Source organism: Cervus elaphus, chromosome 20 (genome assembly GCF_910594005.1).
Source record: "Cervus elaphus chromosome 20, mCerEla1.1, whole genome shotgun sequence".
NCBI classification, from domain to species: Eukaryota; Metazoa; Chordata; class Mammalia; order Artiodactyla; family Cervidae; genus Cervus; species Cervus elaphus.
Window position 1 is genome coordinate 67,442,846 of NC_057834.1, and position 24,155 is coordinate 67,467,000.

The 24,155-nt window shown below is 40.3% G+C and overlaps 1 protein-coding gene across 4 annotated transcripts in view; it reads left to right on the forward strand.

Annotated features, from left to right (window-relative positions):
• The window catches only part of PLPPR5 (phospholipid phosphatase related 5), a 124,691-nt gene that overhangs the window by 61,353 nt on the left and 39,183 nt on the right, over positions 1–24,155 (forward strand). The window lies entirely within an intron of this gene.

Below are 24,155 nucleotides of genomic sequence, written 5' to 3' on the forward strand. Positions count from 1 at the left end.
AGTGTCCACTCAGATCCTCTGTCCAATACTCCTCAAAATATCTGGATGTTCTCTTTTCCCCAGTGTATAGTCACTTGAATGAATGGCCACCGGTCCTTTTGGGGCAGAACTGGGAAAGTCATTACAATATATATTTTCTGTAGTGTTGCAGATCCTTCCCTCTGGGTCCAAAAGTTGTCTCATTGGCTGTCCTTCTGTTTTGCTCCGAGGGAAGGCTGAGATCTGTAAATCATCTCTAAAACGTTCAGCTGGTCAAATCCCCCTGACTGTCACTCAGGCCTCTGCATTATTGTAATAATTGAGACACTCCCTCCCACCCCACCCCTGCGTCTGATGGTTAAGCACCATAATGCCTCTGTTTCTTCAGGCTCCCCATCATCCACATGGGTATTGGGGAACCCAGCTCTGTGATAGGCTCCTCTACCATCAGTCCCGGCTGCACAGGAGGGGTGCTCCTGGGCTTTTGCATCGTGCTGGTGGCCCTCTTGCTGACACTTTCCTGACACCTCAACGAATAGCTCATCACCTAGGTCCTCCCATGGTGCACAACCCTTTAGCAGGCCTTTGTGATCATATCATATGTCCATTCCAGCAGTGCCCCTTTCTTTGAGACTTCTCATTCCTTCCTTCAACAACTGCCAAGGCAATTCAGGCATGTCAGCTTTATTAAGAGAAAGCAGTCATTTTCTCTAGGCTTTTAGGAGCCAGCCCAGCAAGGTGTTTTTACTGTTCCCTGGAGCCTTGCAAGAGTGTTAAATCCTAAGTGCTTAGGGAAAGTGTCCCTATGTCAACAAACATTTGCTTATCCTTTTTCTGTTTCATTCTTATTGATAAAGTCCTCTCAAAACCTAGCCCCCTAGGTCTTCCCTGCCTCCAGCCTGTGTGTGCTGGCTACTTCTAGCAGCTTCTTAAGGGTGGAGTCTGTCTGCTTCTCATCAGGTTCCTCACATCCTGGCAACTTAGTCTTAGTCATTGGCCTGGCAGTCAGGAGGAGCAGTGGAGGCAGATCATGAGGGAGCCCCCGGTCACTGGGAGGGAGTGACTTCTTATTTCCCCAGTCATGCATCTTGGCATGGGTAAGCTGACAGAGTATTAGCATTTTGTAGGTAGAGGTGGGCCACATCTGAAGGCTCTAAGGGTTTACAGCAGTCTCGTTATTCAAAATCTCAGTCATATCCACCCAGATGTCCCTGTCCTTTGTGTTAAGGTCTCAGATTTTCCACACCAGGGTCCTGACCTTGTGTGCGTAATAGACCTGTCTTAGCTGAGCACTCAGTCATCTTTGAAGGTCCCCTGACTCTTAGTATGTCATAAGTTGGTCTTCAGCTTTTTCTACCCTCATATTACAGAATAAACAACCTCTTTCTAAGTTGCCAAAGAGGCTCTCTGGCCTACACACTCAGTTTTCATTTGTTTGTTAATTCCCCTCAGCTTTTCATTTTCTCTCTGTAGGGCACCAGCAAGACTTAATAAGAATCAGCCAATTTTATTATCCCTGAAGGCATTGTTTCCCTGATTCCTCAATTGCTTGAATCATTGACCTGGCTAACATCTTACTCCCACCTAGAGAGACCAACCACCAGGCTTCAGACTTTCAGTGCTGAAATCAGGGATGTTTGTGTAAACCAGAATGAGTTGCTTAGCCCAGGGGTCTCCAACCTCCAGAATCTAATGCCTGATGATCCAAGCTGAAGTTAATGTAATTATAATAATAGAAATAAAGTGCACAATAAATGTAATGCACTTGAATCATCTTGAAACCATTCCCCCTCCTTGTGGTCCATGGAAAAATTGTCTTCTATGAAACCAGTCCTGGGTGCCAAAATGGTTAGGGACTGATGAGTTAGCCTGTTCCTACCAGAGCATTCTTCCAAGACACTACTGATGACTTTTAGCAATTGCATAACTACCTGGTATACTGTCTGTGCCTCACACACCACATAGGATGGGGCCCTCGTTTCCAGCCAGGATGCGTTCCAGAACTCATCTTATCTCCTGCTATCTTAGATCAGCCCTGGTACCGACTCCATTAGCTAGGATTCTCCAAGAAGTGAAAGAGATTTATTGGAGGGGGGCAATATTTGCAAAAGTTAGAGGAAAGATGCAAGATTGGATAGGTAGAGTCTTAGCCAGTTCTGAGCAGAGGTTGTCCGTTAAAAGAGCCCACATTGGACATAAATGGGCAGGCCTTAGAACCCATGCTATGCTTAGTCATTGACTGGGGGCTGGCCAGGAAGATTGTGGCCCCTGCTCAAATAATATGGTGAATCCAACTGCTTTAAAGGCAGAGCCTCTCAGCTCACTGCTCTCCTAACAGCACAATAGCTTGATCTTTGCTGAGAGGAGATCAGAGGAACTTAACCTCTCTGGCTGCCACACGGCTTTCATCTAGTTCTAACTTAGAGAGATTCTCATAAGATATGCACAGAAAGGGGTTAAGAGTGTGCTGTGTTGTCTTCTGTGATCCTCTCTGTGCCAAATGTATTTGCATTTGAAGTTCCATAATGTATAGGAAAAATTATAACTCTGTAATTTCAGTCATCAAACTTCTAAATTGATGGACGCTATAGTTCAAATCCTAAAGGAAATCAGTCCTGAATATTCATTGGAAGGACTGATGTTGAAGCTGAAATTCCAATACTTTGGCCACCTGATACAAAGAGCTGACTCATTTGAAAAGACCCTGATGCCGGGAAAAATTGAATGTGAGAGGAGAAGGGGATGACAGAGGATGAGATGGTTGGATGGCATCACCGACTCAATGGACATGAGTTTGAGTAAACTCCGGGAGTTGGTGAGGGACAGGGAGGCCTGGTGTGCTGCAGTCCATGGGGTCCCAAGGAGTCAGATACGACTGAGTGATTGAACTGAACTGATAGTTCAAATCAGAGGTTCTTGGCACATCTCCACTGTATTACAAAAGACATTACCTTCTCCTGTGAACACAGTCTGCTTTGAGCCTTTTGTTTGTTTATGCCTTGTAAAGAAAATTTTGGAAGGAGACCAAATGACTTCAAATAACAAATAGAAATTCTTCTATAATAATGTAGAAATTTGGAGTATAAAAATAATAACTGTTATTATGGCATGCTTACTGGGCTGAATGTTTTACAGATAGTATATTTATTGCTTTCTTTCCTTTGTCAAACATATTAATCAGGCATCTTTTTGTATATAGGAATGTGTGCTTTTAGCTTATGTACAATGTAGGAAAATGTGATTTCTTGAGACATGGTAAAATCTCCACCATCAAAAAATGAAACCAACAACCCTACAATACCATCCATAAATTTGAACTAACTTCTCATTTCTGAAAGACTGCCTCTAGAAAGACTAATTGATACTTCCTCACCTTATAAACTAGTTATTATGTGGGTTTTGCCCTTCTCCACCCCAGCTACACTCTACGTAAACTACTCTTCAGACTTCATCCACCAGAGATCTTATCAAAAGCCTCTTCAGACCCTTGTCTTTCTGACCATTTTAGCATTACTAAGACTCTTGATCACCCCCTTCTATCTGAACTTTTCTTTTTTTTTAACTTTGGGAACATTTTATTTTCTAAATTGGCCTCCCTTATTAGAAGTGCTTTACTGCAATGTCATAAAACCACCTACCAGCATTTACCAGACTTCCATTCTTGACCTCTTTTTCTTCCCTCAGTTATCTCTCTCACGGGTGATCTCACTCACCGCCACTTCCATGTCTTTTCAAGTGAACCCCAAAGCTCCTTCCCTGGCCCTACCTTTCTCCTGAACTCCGAGTTTATTCCTAACTTGAACATAAATATATTGTGTTTCATCAGCTCCTTAAATTCTGCATTTCAAAAATCGAAACCATGACCTGCCATTGCTCCAAACTAGCTACTGCTTTTCTATCTTCTGATTTGATTATTGGCATTCCTGCTGTCTCAGTTACCCAAGTGAAACCTCTGAGTCATCCTCAACTCCTCCCACTTCCACACCCCCACATCCAGATGTCTGATTAATTATGTTGGTTCCACATTTGGAGTATCTCTCAAATTTAGACTTCTCTTCTCCACTCTGCCCCTCATACTTCTCCTTGAACATGGTTCCTCTGTCACTCACCTTGACTATTGCAGTAGCCTCCCAAAGAAGCTTCCTAAGAAAGTTCTTCACTCACCCCATTCATTTTACACTGTGCCACTAGAGTAACACTCCTAAAGCAGTAGTTTAAACAAGTCTGTTTTTGCACAAAAGCTTTTCATAGCCTCCCCTCATCAACCCTTCAAGGGTCACACCCCTATATGTGGCATATGAAACCTTCCTCCTGGCTAAGCTTGTGTTCCGTTCTGCCATAGACTGAATTGTGTCCCCTGAAAAATTACTATTGTTGTTTAGTAGCTAAGTTGTGCCCGACTGTTTGCGACCCCATGAACTGCAGCACGCCAGTCTTCCCTGTCCTTCACTATCTCCCTGAATTTTTTCAAACTCATGTCCATTGAGTCAGTGATGTCATACAACTCTCTCATCCTCTGTCATCTTCTCCTCCTGCCCTCAGTCTTTCCCAGCATCAGGGTCTTTTCCTATGAATTGGCTCTTCACATCAGGTAGCCAAATATTGGCACTTTTGCTTCAGCATCAGTCCTCCAAATGAATATTCAGGGTTCATTTCCTTTAGAATTGACTGATTTGATCTCCTTGCTGTCCAGGGGACTCTCAAGAGTTTTCTCCAGCACCACAATTTAGAGGCATCAATTCTTCGGTGTTCAGCTTTCTTTATGGTCCAACTCTCACGTTCATACATGACTACTGGAAAAACCACAGCCTTCACTATATGGACTTTTGTCTGTAAAATTCACATATTGAAGCCCTAACCACCACTTGATGGCATTTGGAAGTGGGGCCTTTGGGAGGTAATTAGGTTTATATGAGATCGTCAAGATGGAATTAGTTCCCTTATAAGAAAAGACACCAGAGAGCTTGCTCTTTCTGTGTGCCATATGAAGACACAGTAAGAAATCAACTTTCTATAAACAAGGAAGAAAGCTCTTGTCAGAACCCAATCATTCTGGGCCCTGACCGCAGACTTCCAACCTCTAGAGCTGTGAGGAAATAAATACCTGTCCTTGAAGTCGTCCAGTCTCTGGTGTTTTGTTACGGCAGCTTCAGCTAAGACACCTCCCTTCATTTACCACACCCTGTTTCATGAGCTCAGATCCCAGGTCACATGAACTCAGTTCACACCAGATAATCATGAGTTACTAACCACAATAGTTTTTCCACTCTAGTACTTTTACCTTTGCTGTTCTCCTGACCTGTTAATACAATATCTTCAGTACCTCCTACTTCCGTATTCAGCTAGTCAAAATTCTAGTCATCTTTGTGTGTATCAACCAGAGTTCTCCACTACACATAATGGAAAGTGAATCTGGCTGATTTGGCCCAAATGAGGTGAAAAGATGGGCTTACAAACTAGGTTCAGGGAATGAGCAGGAGCCAATGGAACCTGAGCAGCCAGAACCTCAGCCAGAACCTGACCACAGGAAGGACATGGTGAGGATACACCGCTGTGCCTGCAGGACCCAGGACCCCACAAGGCCACCCTCTGGTAGGGCCTCCACCAGCATGGCTGCCACCGCAACTGCTAATAAAATGGATATTTCACTTTGCTTCTTTGCATCACTTTCAGGCATATCTCACTGACTGAGTGTAGCTCATGTGCCAGCAAACTTCTGGCCAGGGCTTTGAGGAAGGCACTGTCCAGCTCCTGTTGGCTTTGGTAGTGGGATAGAGTCTATGCTTCCCATATGGGAGGTGTATTGTGTGGAACAGGGTTCAAACATTCTGTAGTGAAAAGAAACATGTTCTTTGTCTTTATTACCTAGATCAAAGTGCTTTCCTTTTTGAAGTTTAGTCTCGTCTTTTTAATTGAAAGTAATCTACTTATCAAGGGCTTCCCTGATAGCTCAGTTGGTAAAGAATCCTCCTGCAGTGCACGAGACCCCGGTTGGATTCCTGGGTCAGGAAGATCCACTGGAGAAGGGATAGCTACCCACTCCAGTATTCTTGGGCTTCCGTTGTGGCTCAACTGGTAAAGAATCTGCCTGCAATGAGGGAGACGTGGGTTCGATCTCTGAGTTGGGAAGATTCCCTGGAGAAGGGAAAGGCTACCCACTCCAGTATTCTGGCCTAGAGAATTCCATGGACTATATAGTCCGTGGTGTCACAAAGAGTGGAATACAACTGAGCGACTTTCACTTTCAATCTACTTATGTTCAGTGGCACGCCTAGCATATTTGACACCAAAGAAAATCATTCTTAAAAAAAAAAAAGAATCATTCTTTAGTATCCCTTCCTCTGAATGGAAAAATTACTTTCAGCAATAGTTACATGGTAACAGTAATAAATATTATAATATTGATTCATTTTTCAAGTTAAAACAAAAATGCTTCAGTTTTTTTTAATTGGAGGATAATTGCTTTACAATGTTGTATTGATTTCTGCTGTACAACGTGAATCAGCCATAAGTATACATATATCCCCTCCTCTTGAACCTTCTTCCCACCCCTACCCCACCCCACCTCTATGTTGTCACAGAGCACCTGGTGAGCAATCTGTGTTGTATAGAAACTTCCCATTAGCTATCTGTTTTACATATGGTAATGGATATGATTCAGTATTACTCTCTCAATTCTTCCCACCCTCCCCTTCTCCCACTTGTCCATGTCTGTTCTATATATTTGCATCTCTATTCCTGCCCTGCAAACAGGTTCATCAGTACCATTTTTCTAGATTCCATGTATATACATTAATATATATGTTTTTCTCCTTCAGACTTACTTCACTGTGTATAACAGGTTCTAGGTTCATCCACCTTACTAGAACTGACTCAAATTCATTCCTTTTTATGGTTGAGTAATATTCCATTGTGTATATGTACCACAATTTCTTTATCCATTTTTCTGTCAATGGACATATATTTTAAAGGCATTAAAATTTAGTAAAATATTTTATGTATGAAATAAAATTTGCACATTCCCAGCAAAATACTATACTCTGCATTTACATTATTTTTTTATTTTATTATATTGAAATAACCTATTATTTCATTAAGTTAAACCCCAGGTAGTCACATAAATTGGCAGAATCAAAATAGTTCAAGTTCTCTTTCTTCATCTTTACCTTTACTAAGCTATCATTTTAGCACCATAGGAGTTGGAGACACTTTGTGGCCAAAGCATGGTTGAACAGTTCCCAGCCTTTACAGCAAACTTACTCTCCAGATGAATATATATAGCTGAATGCACATGCCAGAAGGCAAAAGTACTATAGCTGGGAGGTCAAATTAACTTCCATGTACAATACAATATGTATTAGAAATTTTGTAGTAAAAATGTGCTGATTGAAGATCATTATATATATTAACACTCAACAGTAACAATAGCAATTATTTCAGTTTAAACCAGTGTCCCACTTACTCTTGCTCCTTAACAAACTGTCCCAGACTTGATGGCATAAAACAATTTACTGTGCTCACAGATTCTGTAGGTCAGATATTTAGAAAGATGCGGCCTGGCTATCTTTCTTATGTATGATGTTTTTGGCCTCCACTGAGAAGACTCAAAGACTGGCTCCAAGGATACCTTGATATCTCAGGCATGGAATTATTTGAAGGGTTGTTCATTCAAATGCTGCATCAGGACTGGGAGGACTTGATGACTTGGGCTACCTATGCGTGACTTTTCTGTATGTCTTGGCTTCCTCCCAGCATGGCAGCCTCAGGTGGTCAGGTTTCCTGCGAGACTCCAGGCACAAGTGTTTCAGTGAACAAAGCAGAGCTCATTGGCTTTTATGAGTTCATGGTGTCACATCTGCTGTGTTTTGTTGTTTACAAACAAGTCACAAGATGGCCCAGTTTCAAAGGGAGGAGAATTTGACTTCACCTTTTAATGAGGGAGTGACAAGGGAATGGGAGACCATTGCAGCCATCTTTGAAGAATACAGTCTGCCACAACCAACAGGATTCTGAGAGGCAGAAGCCTGTATTCACTGACATTGTCTAGAATTGCCTGGCAATTATAAAGAGCAGATAGTTGGTTTTATTATTGCATTCCTGTTATTGCCTGCACCTGGGGTAAACTGCTGTCACTGGTCCTGTTCTGATCTGTAAAGGCCTTGGTAAAGGACCACTTAAAAAAGTAAAGATTAGCCCAGTTGTTTTATCATTTATGTATTTTTGCCTCCAGTAGACTATAAATTCACTGGCATTAGAGACCATTCCTTTATAGCCATCCCAGTGCCAGCAGTAACATGAATATAAGGCAATCTAGAAACGTCTGTTGATTGGTTCAAATGATGACAGCCTATTTCAGCTGCTCATTATTTGTTACTAGGAAATTTTAAAAGATGTTTTGCCCTTGCCCCCTAATAAATTCATAGTCTCTAATTATAGTGATGGAGAAAATGATACTCAGAGGTTGTGCCTATACAAAGCCCTGGATCAATTCTTCTGAATAAATAGGTCTAATTCCTTAAGTAAATTAAGCATTGGCACTCTCTCTCTCTGGCACTTTATTAGAGACAAGAGAGGTAATGGGGATACACCTTGGCTTTTGTGTAAGTCTCCACAGGCCCTCCCCCAGAGCCTCTTCGCCATTCTAACCTCAACTAGGAAAACCTTTACTCAATCTCATCATTGGAGATGAGGCCCAAAGGGAATCCATGCACATCTCGAGGGTGGGGAGGTGCTTTTGCACACCCTTAAATGGTCCTACTTTCTCCTCATTGCCTGAGGATATGGACACAGCTGAGTTGGATCCACAGAGATGCTGGCTGAAAGGGCCTTTGTCCCCAGCCCAGTCTGTGGCTCTCATGGACATAACCTCAGCATCCTGTACAGCGGCGGTCCCCAGCCTTTTTGGCACCAGGGACCAGTTTCGTGGAAGATAATAATATTTCCACAGACCAGGGTGGGTCATGGAAATCATGATTTTCATAAGGAGCGCACAACCTGGATCCCTCACATACACAATTCACAGTAGGGTTTGTGCTCCTATGAGAATCCATTGCAGCTGCTGACCTGACACGAGGCGGAGCTCAGGTGGTAATGCAAGTGAAGGAGAGTGGCTGTTAATACAGATGAAGCTTCACTTCCGTGCAACCCGGTCCCTAACAGATCATGGTCCAGAACCAGTCTCTGGCCCAGGGGTTGGGGATCCCTGCTGTGCAGCACCCCTTGGGCCCTCCAGCAGTCAATTTCACAATACTTATACACTCAAAAAAAGCCCTAAAAATGAACGCTCTTTTGATTCTTACTTTCCCTAAGAGGTCCACCGTACTTGTGTGAATAGCTGATTAACAAGTGGCAGGCTTTTACCATATGTGCCAGTACTGTGCTAACTGGCTTCCGTAGCTGATATGATTCAGTCCTCACAATTGTGAGCTATTATAATTCCCAAATTAAAGATGAAAAAAAAAGTCAGACTCAGAGAAATATAATCACTTGCCCAAAGTCACACAGTCAGTGTATGCTGGAGCCAAAGTCTGAATCCAGAATGCCTCCCACGTGTCCTTTCTGAGCCACGCCCCCCCCCCCCCCCCCCGCCCCCCGTCCCCCAGTGCAGCCAGTGAAGCCAAGGTGCTCACCTGGAGTGCTGACTCTGCAGAATCCCAGGTGCCTTACCTGAGACCCCTTGTTCTGGGTGGCTCACGTCTCTGTAGTTTCCCAGGAGTAGAGTTTTGACTCACACAGGCAGTGGCATTACGTAGTGTTCCAGCACAGTTGGTTTCTTAGGGGAGCCAGAAATCAGAGTGCACGTGCCGGAACACTAAAGATAGCCGCTGCACCTCAGTCAGACATATTTCTTATGCTTAAGCGTTCCTAATGGCCCCAGTGTGCACGTACATTCATTGCTATTCAGTTTAACTAAGTGATGATGACACTTGCTAATTCAGGTGGACCATTTTTAACATAGAATAAAGACACGGTCTTTTAAACTCATTCTGTGATTGATTTTCTTTATAAAGTTTTTCTTACTGGGTATTTTCATTTCATGAAGATCTGTGGTGTTAAGATGGTAGTTTGGGGGCAATTTACAAATATAATTGAAATAGGGAAAATTAAATAGAAAAGTTGAACTCTTGTAAGAGGTGTTACTTCAACATAAAATACTTCTCTTCACCCCACCTACAAATGTGGTTGGGGCCCTCATGGTAGCTTGCCTGGATTACCAATATCATTTTCCTACAGCCTCTTGTATACCTCTCCTCCTGCCCATTGTAATCCATTTGTTCTTCAGGTAATTTTCCAAGTGGCTCTCCAAAATGGAAATCATAACATGTAGGGCCAGTTTCATTGCGTGTGTAACCTGTGCTGTCAGGCGGGGCCCGTGCTCGGGAGGGCCCCATGCTTGGTTTTGATGTTCTATTCATTATCCTGACATTGCTGATGATTTCTTCACAGAGATCTCATTTTCACTTTGCACTGGACCTTGCAAATTAAATAACCAGTCCTGGTAACATAGAATCGTGCAATCCTCTCATCACACTTCCTCATACATGCTCTAGAAGCCCCTTTTTTAATTTCCCAAGAATTAATGGAATATGATTTAGAAGCATCTGGATTATCTGTGAACTTCCTTATTTTGCACTTCTTTAGTTCTGTGATCACAAAATGCTTTACAAATGCAAATATTAAGGAATGTCAAAGATGTAATATTTACATAAGCACCTTAACAACTAACCCAGTGCAAATACACCCAAGATGGCAGTAGTTTTTGTTCACTTGCTTTGGTTTCCCTGCTGGCTTACTTTATCACACTGTTGAGTTCATGGTCACACAATTCCCAAGGTTTTTCTTTAGCAGTAAACTTTGTCTTTTTCTGTAAACTCACAGATCTAGATTCATTTTTTCCAGTAATATTCAATGACACTAATTATCTTAATATCTGATAAGAAATATCTAGAAGGGCTCAAAGTAAAATAATCTTGGTTCACTATATATCAATTGATAGCACTTGTGCCACATTTTAAAGAAGAAATTTAGATTTAAACAAACAGTAATTAGTTGGTTTCATTCAAAACACTGACAATACAGTTAATTCAATTATATAGTCATTACTTTAACAAAAACCATTGCACACCTATAATATGCTAAGAATTTGAAGGCAAAGCCTTTTAGTCCTTGATCTCAAGGGGTGGGTGTGTGTGTGTGTGTGTGTGTGTGTGTGTGTGTGTGTGCATGCGCATGGGCACTCAGTTGCTCAGTCATGTCCGATTCTTTGTGACCCCATGGACTGTAGCCCACCAGGCTCCTCAGTCCATGGAATTTTCCAGGCAAGAATATTGGACTGGGTTGCCATTTCCTTCTCCAGGGGATCTTCCTGACCCAGGGATCGAATCTGTGTCTTCTGACTGAGAGAGACTACTGCATGTGGCATGGTGGTGGTCAGAGCATGGACTTGACAGCTAACTGATTGAAATTTATAGTTTTTTTGACCATGCCCTTTGGCATGTGGGATCTTAGTTCCCACAACCAGGGATCGATTGAACCTGCACCCCCTCCACTGGAAGTCCAGAGTCTTAACCACTGGACCACCAAGGAAGCCCTCACTAACATCTTGAATTTGGAATGCTGCTTCATCACTTTTAGCCCTAAGTCCATGGGCAAGTTGCTAAACCTTTCTATGTCTTAGTTACTGCTACTGTTAAGTACCAAAGTCATGGGGTTATTTGGATTACATGATTAACACAGGTACTGAAGTTAGCACAGTTCTTGACATATAGCAAGCATTCAGGTGATCTTAACTTTTAGTATGATTGATTAGAGTTAGCCAAGCACCATGTTAGTCACCGAGGTGACAGAAAGGAAAGGATATTTCTATCCTTCATAAGCTAGCAAAGGAGAAAAAAATATATATTGTTTCAAAACAAAAATGATGTCTTTTCATAATTGTCATGAGCAAGATACTGGGGAGCAAAATGAAAACGACAGAAGCCTATCTTTATCTAAATATTATTTACTTTTTGTGTGGTGAATGGAAACAGCTGTTACATGATGGAAATGTGAGAAAATCTCTAGTAAAAGCATTTTTGTTCTTCTGGCTGATGGACAAATTGCTGTGTACAATATATTTATCACAGGGGTCATACTGGAGAGAAATGGTCTCCATGTGAAACCAGCCACGGCTGCACTTAAGGGATAAGGTAATGCGTCAGTGATGAAGGGGTTGTCGTTCACAGCCAAACCATCAGTCGGCCATTGTACTGAGGGCAGCTGAGCCACTGAGCGTATTCTGATCTTAACTGCACCTACCAGCTGGTCCTAAACACTGAGCTTGTTGTTAATTCACTTCACATTTGTGACTCCCTAGCATTACCCATTCAGGGACATCAACTACATGATAAATTCTGTGTCTGTGATTATGTAATCTTTTGTTAGGGACCCATTAAGTATATTGTAAAGAAAATGGATGGCCACTCTTGGTTTTTCAGATGCAATGTGTTCAAGGACCTTTATTCCCATGCCCATAAGTTAAACAATAGAATTTGTTATTTCTCTCAGAAAATGTAGTTTTAATCCAAATATATCATTTTAATCCTTTAGGTTTATTCCTGGCACAGAGCAAGCACAAATCTTCATGGTGCCTTGTGACAGTAATAAAACTTACATTACTTGTGAGATAATTGTGCTAAATCGTACAAACTGATATTGTCATTTTCATTTAACAAATGATATAATAAGATTCACAGAAATTAAGTACTCTAAGGTCACAGAAATAATCAGTGGTGGATTGATATTTTAACCCAGGTCACTAAACTCCTAAAGTTGAGCTTTTCCTCCTGGTTTACACTGACTATATATGGAATCCACCAAGTCTTTAAAGGGTATCAATAAAATATGAAGCAATTGATTAATCTTTAGAGGCAAAATATTATTAAAAGCTGTTATAATAATCAGAACCTGAAGAAAGGACTAACTTTGATAGTTTAACTCTGAAAATTCAAGATAATTTCATAAAATTATTTTATTACATTGTGTGCTTCTTGAAACAGTAATGTGTTAATAGATGTAAAAATTAGATATAAGTAAAAGATATAGATAACTATTGTCAGAGGACAAGTGTCCTAAAAAATGATTTTATGTGCAGTACCCAACTCCAACCAATATGATAAATAAAATAACAATAAATGCTGAAATGAGGACAATATTTTTGAATATTAACATATATTTTAATTTCCTTTGAATCATGATGCTTTTGTCTAGGTCTGCATTATCAAGTAGAAATATAAAATGAATCACGTATATGATTGTTAATTCTGTAATAGTCATATTTTTTAAAAAGCAAAAAGTTAAATTAATTTTTGAAATTTATTTTGTTTAACCAAGTATGTCCAGATTTTAACATTTCAACATCTATCAATATGAGAAGTATTAATGAAATATTTTGCATTCCTTTTTCTGCAAAATTTTCAAAATTCAGGGTCTTTGTGACTTTTGTAATAGATCTCAGTTCTGATACTACATTTTCCTCTCAAGCATTTGCTCTCTATTTAGGTTTCATAAATTTACAGTGTAGAAGTACAAGCACATAACCAATTGATTTCGAATATATTTAAAAGTTTTCTAATAAAGCAAGTGCCAGTTTTAAAATTTAAATTAACTAAAAAATACAGTCCTTTGTTCCCACTATCCACATTTCCAATGCTCAATAGTTCTAACTAGTGGCTACTATATTGTACAACATAGCTCTAGGATTTCTCATCTGTTATTCAGTGTCTCAGAGAAGAAAATGCCATAACAGAAAGGTCAACATCTATCTTCCAATTTCCTGTCCTCTAGTAGGGGCTTCTGGAAGCCCCTACTCCACTTTCTACATGTATGAGTTTGACTATTTTAGATTGCACATATGGGTAAGATCTTGTAATATTTGTCTTTTCTTGACTGGAATATTTCACTTAGCATAACATCCTTCAGGTTGATTTGTGTTATCTCAAATGGTAGGACTTCCTACTTTTTTAATGCTGAATAGTATTATATCTACACATACCACACAGATCTAATATATAGCAATGTAACTATAGTTTACAATACTGTTTTGTAGACTTGACGTTTGGCTTAGAGAGTAAGTAGATCTTAAATGTTCTCACCACACATTGTGTCTCCTTTTGACCGTCCCTAGTTCTTGAATTCTTCTATTTGGTGGTGGCTCGTTAGTTCCGTATTTCTTACCAGGACCTCCTGTCATAAAATAACTCATGTAGATAGTTAATATGGTGCCTGGCCAGGGTGGGCAGTTTCAATCAATTCTTCCCTTAAAACACATGTTAAAAAACATCATGTTGTATACCTTAAGTATATCCATTTTTTAAAATTGTCAATTATACCTCAATGTGTGTGTATGCTCAGTCCCTCAGCTGGGTCCTACTCTTTGCAACCCCATGGACTGTAGCCCTCAAGGCACCTCTGTCAGTTGGATTCTCTAGGCAAGAATACTAGGAGTAGGTTGCCATTTCCTACTCCAGGGGATCTTCCCGACCCAGAGATTGACCCCTGTGTCTTACGTCTCCTGCATTAGCAGGTGAATTCTTTACCACTGTTAATTCTTTGCCACCAAGGAAGCCCTATTCCTCAATGAAACTGAAAAAAGAGAGATGGGCCAGTACCAATCAGAAAAGGAAGGTAGTGTTTGGCTTCAATAGTCAAGTCTCATTTGTCCTAAGAGACAGGAATTTCTAAATTCCAAAGCTACCTTTACATACCAAAAGCAAAATTTGAAGATTTGCATATATTATTACAAGGTAACAATAGAGAGTACACAGGATATAATATAAAAAGGATGGTGCATACACACCTGGGAGTGGACGGTGCCATCTCTTTGCCAAGAAGTGGGAGGATTGGAGGAGAGAAAAGGGTAGAATGGCAGGCAGAAGCATTTGGGTGAGCACCCTTAGTTTAGAAACCCTGAGAAGGAAGTTGACCACCAGATTACAGATACTCCAAAAAAGTTGAAAAGAAAATGGAAAGTAAATCAGCTTATGACTGTTTTCTGCCATTAAGCTGGGAGAACTTAAGCTCAGGGCAGCCCTGTGGCAGGTGGGTCAAGCAGCAGAGCAGGTGGTCCTGTGGGAGCCGCAGGAACCTGCGGCCAAGCTAGAGAGGGCAGAAGCCCCAGGGCCAGAAGGGGGTGTGCTGAGGCCCCGAGTGTGAGCCGAAATGTGCCAGGTCAGGGTGGGCCACAGGGACACTCACAGTGGTTGTTGGGAGGGCCCAGGAGACGCGTGGGAGAAGCACGCACAGCAGTAGTGTTAGCCGCTCAGTCGTGTCCAACTCTTTCAAGCCCGCACACTGTAGCCCGCCAGGCTCCTCTGTCCATGGGATTCTCCAGGCAAGAATACTGGAGTGGATTGCCATTCCCTTCTCCAGAGGATCTTCCCAACCCAGGGATTGAACCTGGGTCTCCTGCATTGCAGGCAGGTTCTTTACTATCGGAGCTAAAGGGAAGTCAGGGGAGGCCGTGCAACAGGACAGCCCTATGGCCGCCCTGAGATCACCTCCTCTCCTCAACCATGCAGTCTTGAAGGCCTCCAACTGGGCCAGGGTATTTTGCCAGAAAGAGACCAGTGAGAAACTCAGAACAACTGAGCATTTATTCAGGTTTTCCCCCCTCCCCCATTCCATTCCTCTCCACTGCGGGATGGATGCCCATGATAAAGTTTAGGTCAATTGTTGGGGGATAATAAATGCATGCTCCATGCAAGCTATGCTGTAGTATATTAAAATGCATGACTTCAATACATCACCATTTATTGCACTTTCCCATAACAGCTCTGAAAAGTCTCAATTAGGTGAACACAAATCTGTCTGGTACAAAGTCCATGGCCTTTCCACCATCACATTACCTTTCATCACAATTCTATCATACAATTCTATTACAATAGAATTACACAGCTCTATTTTAGTACAGAGTTCTATTACCCCATCAGATACATTTACATTGCAATTTGGCAAATTTATGATCATAGATAAGTTTGGATACAATAATAAGACTTTTAGGTCACGGCACACCTGGCTTAATAAGTGAACACTCCATATTTTGTTCAGTGTCTGTACCAATTTGCAAATAAGTCTCCAGTGGAGCATCATGGAATTCCGCCCTTGACACTGTCTTGTTACTGGTGCTCTGAATGGTACTAACGAGAAACTGAGAGGAGAACTAGTTTGGTAGATGTCAGCCTCACAGTTCAAAATGGTTTTGACAAGGTGGACTGCTATTTTGAAAGCAATTAAAAAATTTGATTTTTTTGAAAACAACTCCAGGAATCCAGGATAAGAGGAACTTGGTAGGGCATTGGTCCATGCGAAGACTCCAAACAATATGACCAGAAATGCTATGTAGTTATTTAAAAAAAACAAAGCCAAAATTTAAAAAAATCTGTTGCTTTTCAGGATGTATTAATAAAAGTAGTTAAAACTTGGATATCAGTTTAAAGAATCCAGTTCTAACCTGATTGTGAATTGTAGTTCCATGAGTAAGACTATAGGGTGCAATCCAAATGAACTACTCATTTATGGTCAGTTGATCTGTGACAGAGGAGGCAAGAATGTATAATGGAGAAAAGATAGTCTCTTCAGTAAGTGGTGCTGGGAAAACTGGATGGCTACAAGTAAAAGAATGAAACTAGACCATTCTCTAATAGTATACACAAAAATAAACTCAAAATGGATTAAAGGCCTAAATATAAGACTGGACACTATAAAACTCCTAGAGGAAAACATAGGCAGAACACTCTTTGATGTAAATTGCAGCAATATTTTTTGGATCCATCTCCTAGAGTAATGGAATAAAAACAAAAATAAACAAATGGACCCAATTAAACTTAAAAGCTTTTGCACAGCAAAGGAAACCATAAACAAAATGAAAAGACAACCTAAGGAATGGGAGAAAATATTTGCAAATGATACTACTGGCAAGGAATTGATTTCCAGAATATACAAAGAACTCATATGGCTTAATATCAAAGAACAACCCAATGAAAATAATGGCCAGAAGACATTTCTGCAAAGAAAACATACAATGGCCAACAGGCACATGAAAACATGCTTGACATTGCTAATTACTAGAGAAATGCAAATCCATACTACAATGTGATGTCACCTCACACCAGTCAGAATAGTGATGATTAAAAAGTCTACAAATACTAAATGCTGGAGAGTGTGTGGAGAAAAGGGAACCCTCCTACACTATTGGTAGGAATGTAAATTGGGGCAGCTGCTATGAAGAATAATATGGGCATTCCTTAAAAAACTAAACGTAGAGTTACCATATGATCCAGCAATCCCACTCCTGTGCATATATCCAGAGAAAACTCTAATGTGAAAAAGAATATGCACCCCAGTTTTCACAGCAGCACTATTTGCAGTAGCTAAGACATGGAAATGACCTCAGTGTCCACTGAGAGATGAATGGATAAAAAAGATGTGGTGTATATACACAGGGGACTATTACTTGCCCATTAAAAATGAAATGTCATTTGCAGCGCTATAGATTATTATATTAAGTAAAGTCATGTCTGGAAGAGAAAGACAAGTGTTATATGATGTCACTTGTATGTGAAATCTAAACAATGATATAAATGAGCTTACAAAACAAGAATGGACTCACAGATATAGAAAATCAATCTGTGGTTACCAAAGTGGTTGGCAGAAGGGTGATGGTGAAGGTGAATTAGGAGGTTGGGATGAACATATACACACTTCTATGTTTAAAATAAACAAGGACCTACTGTAAAGCACAGGAAACTATATTCAGTATCATTTGAAATATCATTTGATCATTCAATATCAATTTTCAATATCATTTGATCATTCAGCATCATTTGAATATCAGTATATCATTTGACTATATATGTGTGTGTGTGTGTGTATATGTAAATATGCACTTTCACTGCACCATGTATCAAGCACTTTGTGTGTCCTTAGTCGCTCAGTCGTGTCTGACTCTTTGTGACCCCATGGACTGTAGCCCACCAGGCTCCTCTGTCCATGGGGATTCTCCAGACAAGAATACTGGAGTGGGTTTCCATTTCCTCCTCCAGGGGATCATCCCAACCCAGGGATCAAACCCAGGTCTCCCACATTGCAGGTGGATTCTTTACTGTCTGAGCCACTACGGAAGTCCCTGTGTATAAAGAACTATATAGAGAAATGGATGGATGAAATCAAGGCCTTTTAGTTTGTAGTAAAGAAAAGGCAAAGGCTAAGAGAGTTCGTGATAATCACCTGCAAATAATTAGTGGATCTTTTAAGGAGGAGAACTTGAAAGGGAGGAAAATGGCAAAATAGCATAAGGAAGAAAGTGAAAGAATATGAAAGCAAGAGAAGAATGTGGGTTTTCCATGCTCAGCCACGATGCTGCCAAAGTCCGGATGATCTCCGCTCACCAGGCACTTCCCGCAGGAACTGGTAGTGCAGTCAGTCTGGGTCCTGCTGTGTTCTCCAACCTGACCATGACTGAACCCCTGCAGAACTAAGAGCTTACTGTGTGCTGTCTCTGTGCTAAGTACTTTATCTGTATTATGTCATTTAATTCTTTCCACACTGCCTGGTAATATTTCTATCATTTGCATTTTATGCATAAGGAGTTCAAAGATTCAATAGGTTGAGTAACTTGTTTAAGTAAGTGGCAGAGCTGGGACTCAACCCAAAACTCTTTGGTTCCGGAGCAAGTGATCTAATCACTGTGCCACAGTTCCCTCTTATAGGTCACTTTTATAAATTCTAGTCCATTCATTCATTCACGCAGGAAGCAGATATTGATTGATTATAGTAGTTTTCTTTTCAAACCATGACAAAATACCACAAACTTAGGGACTTAGAGACAACCCAAAGTTATCATCCTAGAGTTCTGTAGATCTGAAGTCCAGTGTGGTCTCACTGGGCTAAACTGAACACTCTAAAGAGAATTCATTTCTTACCTTTCCAGATCTCAGAGGATATCTGAATTCCTTGACTAGTGGCTCTCTTTCTCCATCATCAAAGACAGTAGCATAGCATCTTCAGATCTGTTTCTGACTAAAGCTAGGGAAGGTTATCCACTTTTAAACACTCATGTGATTAGGTGACATATCCACAAGTTCCCAGGACTAGAGCTTCAGCATTGCTAGAGAGATAATATTCTATCACAGGTGCCTATCCTGTATCAGGTTTTGATTCAGGCAATATGAGATAGACAGGAGGAGAAGGACAATAGCAAGTAAACAAATGCATATGCAAGACATTTTCTGACAAAAGTTCAAAAATTCACTTTTTTCCAAGCTTGCCATTTATACATTCATTAATTCAACATTTTTTAGTACCTGCTATGTAAAAGGAGTTCTGTGCATTTCAGATGGGCTTCCCTGGTGACTCAGTGGTGAAAGAATCTACTTGCCAATTCAGGAGACAGATTCGATCCCTGGGTTGGAAAGGAGAAGGAAATGGCAACCCATTCCAGTATTCTTGCCTGCGAAATCTCAGAAACAGATGAGTCCAGTGGGCTGTAGTCCACGGGATCACAAAAGAGCTGGACTTGACTTAATGACTAAACCACAACGACAGCAATGAATTTCAGGTAGAAGAGTGAATGGACAAAGTTTCACTCTAATGGGATATTCTCATAGAGGCAGCAGATAAACATATGTACATAAAATAGAGAACATGGTTTTTAGATAGTGGCAAATGCTATGAGGGAAATACTCCATACTCATTCTCCTGTACCTTTGCATTTTTCATTTATTTCCTCTTTTATTTAGTCTAATAGTTATTTCAGGTGCTTAACAGTGTTTCAGGCAAAGTACTAACTAAGCACAAGGGGACAGATCTGGCTTGTATGTCATTAGTGTAGTGACGGGAACAAATCAGTATAAACCATACATTGTGGTGAGTGCTGTGGGGAGGATGCAGGTGTTTGGGAGACACATGGGGGCTCTGGATGCTCTCCCTGGGTCTAGGACACTTCCCCCCCCCACTTCCTCTTCACTGAGAACTCATGCTCATCCTTCTGGATATAACCTAGATGGATCCTCTTTGAATAACAGTTTCAGGTGTATACTAAGTGCTTAACACAAACATTTGTGGTTTTATTTTTGTTTTATAATAGTGTTATTTTTAAAATTGTACAGTGCTGTCTCAGTTTACCCGAGATCGATGATTATTCTTACAAGTATGTCCATTCACATTACTACATGACATGGGCATTTTGATTGTGAAGTGAAAGTGTTAAGTCACTCAGTCATGTCCAATTCTTTGTGACCCCATGGACTATAGCCCACCAGGCTCTGCAGTCCATGGAATTCTCCAGGCAAGATTACTGGAGTGGGTAGCCATTCCCTTTTCCAGGAGATCTTCCCAATCCAGGGATCAAACCTGGGTCTCCTGGTAGATTCTTTACTGTCTGAACCTCCAGGGAAGCCTGGGCTTTGTAATTATATTTTAGTAAAAGCATGCAAGTAAGCAAAACCCCTTTATATGTGTGTCAGTTATCGTATACAGTGTATAAACAAGGAAAAAGGTGTTGAAGAATATACCCCAGCTGTTAGCAGCAAATGACCAGTTTTGGCTTTCTGCATTTGTGCTAATAGATATTTGTGGGGTGGGTGAATAAGAACTGCCCAATTATGGCTAAATGGCTTGGCTTATAAGGTAGTGAGTGTCCACTGAGGACTGAACAGATACCATCATGCTCAAATCATACACCCTTCTGTTTGTGTTTTATTTTAGTTACATTTTGACATCTGGTTAACCTAGATGGTTTCATAAGTGAATTAAAAACCAAGAGAGCATAAATAATCAATTCCTGTACTGTATCCAACTTGCTTAATAGATTCTTATGCCATAATTTCCTCTTCTGCAAATTAGGGATAATAGAGCTTCTGTAAGGATAACACAATTAGATTGGTTAAAAGGCAGTCATATTCATAAGTACTAGGGAACCAGAAAGTTTTCTAGTATGTATAAGTGAAAACTCAAAATTTTCTTTTGTGACATCCATGCCAACTGAGAAAAATCTGTGCATTATAAAGGGTTATGATCCACTTTAAAGTTGAAAGTATTTGAACGAATGTCACTCTTCTTTCATAACCCTTAGCATTCAGTTTTCTTCTCTTTTGGTTCTGGACATTAAGTGGGGATCTGTTGGAAGAAGAGCAAAATCCCAGGCTATTCCTATTGTAGAAGCTTCTTCATGAGTTTGTATAGTGACCAGGCTATAGCCTGGGGCCGCTTATAAACAATACTTGAGTCATAGAGCAACTTAGGAATGAATTGAAACTTAAGAGGATCATAGCCCCAGCTCAAGGATTACTAGTAAGCCAACACAACTTGGACAAGTAAGTCCTGAGCTCTATCTGAGGTGGCCTCTGGAGATGAAGGAGAAGGCAAATACTTTCCAAAGTTATACAGATTCTACACAAATCACACTTACACCATTTCCTACTTCTCCCTAATAGTAGAATACCGAGGTAGCCTCACCCCTATGTGCTGTGGTGACATTCTTTCCCTTGTTTTTAATTGTATTTCTCTTGCATTCACTGATACTTAGTTTATGTCCACTGGCCATTTTTTCCAGGCAAGAAATTAATGAAGAGAGAAAGGAAGGTTGGAGGCACCAAAATGCTGTATTCTTACTTCCCTTTGACATCTTTCTCAAAAGTGCCACCCTCAATACTCAAGTTGTGTGTTCTTCATAATAAGCTTTATCATGAGTCAATTTTTTTTATCTGTCAAATGAAAGTAATGATGATATCTTATGGTTATTTTGAGGACTTAATAAATAAAATGCTTAGAGCATTGTGTTGAACAGACATCGCTCATGAAAATCATAGCTCTAATGATTATTAGCATATTAATACTATTCAGTTATCATTTCATATTCATTTTGTCTTAATGAGGATAGTTGTCTTTCAGTGTTCTGACAGACATGAAGAAATGCAAAGGTAAGAAGTCAGTAATCAGTCAGAAAATCTCACTAGCAGCTTAAATTTCACTCCCTATTTATATGCGTGAGTCAAATAAGAAATTACTCTACTAGACGCATCACTGGAAACCTGAAGTGGTGTGATATTCTTGTCTTGTTACTCATGTGGGCAGAACTCTTTAATATATTCTCTTGGAATGGCAAAAGCATCTTTTTCTCTTCTCATCTCCTCCTATTTCTCTCTCATGTCTACTTATTCTTAACTGAGATTATTCAGCTCTTCTAAGCACAGCCTTAGAATACACAGACATAGCTCTGAAGGTCATATGCCAAAATGAAGATAATCCAGCTTTTTAAATTTATTCCCTAAAGTATTGAGACCTAAGATAGTTTGCAAAAGGCTAGAACTTGGCTAGGTAGAAACTTCGTATCATATGAACTGTTTAAATATTCATAGTGTGTACTGGCAGCTAACAGGGCTACAAACTTTGCCCAGAAAAAAAAAAGAAAAGAGAATTACTGATTTTCATAGCATCCAGAAATGGCTGCCATGGACTAAAAGCGTAAGTGCTGATTTTGGGTTAATCCCTTAGTCAAGTGTATTTTTTTTGTTTTTAATTCAACTGAGGACAATAGGCAAGTGGTTTTATGCATTTGTAAGTATTTTTCTGACTATATTATCAGTATCAGATTCTGACATTAATGTCATAAAAACTTGATTGTACTGTCAAAGCCATCTCTTTAATAATTGCTAGTGACTTGAAACAGGGGCTTCCCTGGTGGCTCAGACGGCCAAGAATCCTCCTGCAATACAGGAGAGTGGGGTTCAATCCCCGGGTCAGGAAGATGCCTCAGGAGAAGGGAACGGCCACCTAGTCCAGTGTTCTTGCTGGAGTATCCTATGAACAGAGGAGCCTGGAGAGCTGCAGTCCTTGGGGTCGCAAAGAGTTGGACAAAACTGAGCAACTGAACACACTCAGTGACTTGAAATAACTGACACATTTCCTTCACAGTCAACAGATTCATTCTATAGAAACAGATCACCAGCCCAGGCTGGATGCATGAGACAAGTGCTTGGGCCTGGTGCACTGGGAAGACCCAGAGGAATCGGGTGGAGAGGGAGGTGGGAGAGGGTATAGGGATGGGGAATACGTGTAAATCCATGGCTGATTCATGTCAATGTATGACAAAAACCACTACAATATTGTAAAGTAATTAGCCTCCAACTAATAAAAATAAATGGGAAAAAAAAAAAAGAAATGCATGTAGGAAATTATGAGCATTTGAGCTATAAAATAAATCAGATTGGGGAAGAACTGGGTTTCTTGGCCATGGTGTCTCACAACTTGAAAAGATTTCATTCTGTGCAACCAGCTGACACTTACATGTTCTTCTTTAGCTTATATGAAGATGCCAAAAATGTAGGTGTTTACTGATTGTTTTGGTTTAACTGACACGTTTCTCCCATATAATTAAGGTTTTTTGTTTTGTTGTTGTTCTTAAGCTGGTTGATAAAATTTGTTAAACAAAGAATTTTCACAATTTCAGATAACAGCATAAAAGTAAATGTTGGTACTGTAATGAACTTTAAATTCTTTTTTCCAGTAATATCTATTTAGTGAAATCCACTTGATTTTGTTTTTTATAGATATGCTCACAAGTTTGACTTTATAAAGTACGCATGCACTCTCAGTAGCTCAGTCCTGTCCAACTCTTTGTAATACTATGGATTGTAGCCCACCAGGCTCCTCTGTCCATGGGATTTCCCAGGCAAGAATACTGGAGTGGGTTGCCATTTCCTCCTCCAGGGATCTTCCCCACCCAGGGATCAAACCCACACCTCCCGCATCTCCTGCATTGGCAAGCGGATTCTTTACCACTGAGCCACCTGAGAAGCCCCTTTTATAAAGTATGCATCCTCTCAATATGGTGTACACAAATGTAAACATTAAAAACGGTCATTAGTTTTCCCTTTCCAATAGTATTTATATAAAATGTAAATTCAGATAAAATGAGAGTAGGTAATCAAAAGTTTATGAAAAGTGACTTGGAATGTCTGTACTCAGTATCTTAAATGATTAATGTTACATAAGAATTGACCATTACTCAATATAAGGTAAGTACAATTAACTAATCACTACTTTTAAACCCTACTTTTAAGAAGCTTCTTCAAAAAATTTATAAACTGTATCAGTTATTTGAATTATATAAATATATCTGTTCCTATAAATATGTGTGT